We start from the raw sequence: 2,715 nt of genomic DNA on the forward strand, positions 1-2,715 counted from the left end.
TTCAAAAAATGTCATAATATAGTTAGTTACAAAGATGTCATAGCATAGTAAGGCGTTAAAAGTAAAAAAAAAAAGACATAGTATAATATGGCAAAAAATTTGAAAAAATGACTTATTATAATAAGGCATTCAAACTTCCAAAAACGTCACAATATAGTAAGTTACAAAGATGTCATAGCATAGTAAGGCGTTAAAAGTAAAAAAAAAACGACATAGTGTAGTAAGGCATAAAATGTGAAAAAATTACATAGTATAGTATGGCAAAAAATTTGAAAAAATGACTTATAATAATAAGGCATTCAAACTTCCAAAAATGTCATAATATAGTAAGTTACAAAGTTGTCATAGCATATTAAAGGCGTTAAAAGTAAAAAAAAGACATAGTATAGTATGGCAAAAAATTTGAAAAAATGACTTATTATAATAAGGCATTCAAACTTCCAAAAACATCATAATATAGTAAGTAACAAGGATGTCATAGCATAATAAGGCGTTCAAAGTAAAAAAAAAATGCATAGTATAGTATGGCAAAAAAGTGAAAAAACAACATGGTGTAATAAGGCAAAAAACCATCAAAAACATCAAAATATAGTAAGTTAAGAAGATGTCATAGTATGGTAAGGCTTCAAAAGTAAAAAAAATGACATGGTATAGTATGGCAAAAAATTTGAAAAAATTACATAGTATAGCATGGCAAAAAATTTGAAAAAAATGACACAGTATAATAAGGCAAAAAACCATTAAAGATGTCATTGCATAGTAAGGTATAAAGATGTAATAGTATAAGGCATTAAAAGTAAAAATAAACTACATAGTATAGTGTGGCATAAAATGTGAAAAAACGACATAGTATAGTATGGCAAAAAATGTGAAAAAATGACAGTATAATAAGGCATAAAAACTTCAAAATACGTCATAATATAGTAAGTTACAAAGATGTCATAGCATAGTAAGACGTTAAAAGTAAAAAAAAGACATAGTATAGTATGGCAAAAAATGTGAAAAAAGGACATAGTATAGTATGGCAAAAAATGTGAAAAAACGACATAGTATAGTATGGCAAAAAAGTGGAAAAACAAAATGATATAATAAGGCATAAAAACTTCAAAAATCATACTATAGTAAGTTACAAAGATGTCATAGCATAGTAAGGTGTTTAAAGTAAAAAAAAAAGACATAGTAAAGTATGGCAAAAAATCTGAAAAAATGACTTATTATAATAAGGCATGAAAACTTCCAAAAACGTCATAATATAGTAAGTTACAAAGATGTCATAGCATATTAAGGCGTTAAAAGTAAAAAAAAAGAGATAGTATAGTATGGCAAAACATTTGAAAAAACAACATAGTATAGTATGGCAAAAAATGTGAAAAATCAACATGGTATAATAAGGCATAATAACGTCAAAAAACATCATAATATAGCAAGGTATATAGATGTCAATATAAGTAAGGTGTTAAAAGTAAAAGAACGACATAGTATAGTATGGCAAAAAATTTGAAAAAATGACTTATTATAATAAGGCATTCAAACTTCCAAAAACGTCATAATATAGTAAGTTACAAAGATGTCATAGCATATTAAGGCGTTAAAAGTAAAAAAAAGACATAGTATAGTATGGCAAAAAATTTGAAAAAACGACATAGTATAGTATGGCAAAAAAATTGAAAAAATGACTTATTATAATAAGGCATTCAAACTTCCAAAAACGTCATAATATAGTAAGTTACAAAGATGTCATAGCATATTAAGGGGTTAAAAGTAAAAAAAAGACATAGTATAGTATGGCAAAAAAGTGAAAAAACAACATAGCATATCTCTCTCTCATATTTAAATCGAAGGCAACTGGACTTGTATTTGTCTGTGGAAGACGTTTCGCCTCTTATCCAAGTGGCTTCATCATCATCATCATCAACATAGCATAGTATGGCAAAAACGTTGAAAAAATGACTTATTATAGTAAGGCATTCAAACTTCCAAAAACGTCATAATATAGTAAGTTACAAAGATGTCATAGCATAGTAAGGTGTTTAAAGTAAAAAAAAAAGACATAGTAAAGTATGGCAAAAAATCTGAAAAAATGACTTATTATAATAAGGCATGAAAACTTCCAAAAACGTCATAATATAGTAAGTTACAAAGATGTCATAGCATATTAAGGCGTTAAAAGTAAAAAAAAAGACATAGTATAGTATGGCAAAAAATTTGAAAAAACAACATAGTATAGTATGGCAAAAAATTTGAAAAAACAACATAGTATAGTATGGCATTCAAACTTCCAAAAACGTCATAATACAGTAAGTTACAAAGATGTCATAGCATAGTAAGGCGTTCAAAGTAAAAAAACCACATAGTATAGTATGGCAAAAGATTTGAAAAAACGACACAGTAAAATAATCAAACTTCCAAAAACGTTATAATATAGTAAGTTACAAAGATGTCATAGCATATTAAGGCGTTAAAAGTAAAAAAAAGAGATAGTATAGTATGGCAAAACATTTGAAAAAACAAATTAGTATAGTATGGCAAAAAATTTGAAAAAATGACTTATTATAATAAGGCATTCAAACTTCCAAAAATGTCATAATATAGTAAGTTACAAAGACGTCATAGCATATTAAGGCGTTAAAAGTAAAAAAAAAGACATAGTATAGTATGGCAAAAAATGTGAAGAAACGACATAGTATAGTATGGCAAAAAATGTGAAAAAACGAC

Source organism: Seriola dumerili, unplaced genomic scaffold, assembly GCF_002260705.1.
Source record: "Seriola dumerili isolate Sdu_G_001 unplaced genomic scaffold, Sdu_1.0 BDQW01000122.1, whole genome shotgun sequence".
NCBI lineage: Eukaryota > Metazoa > Chordata > Actinopteri > Carangiformes > Carangidae > Seriola > Seriola dumerili.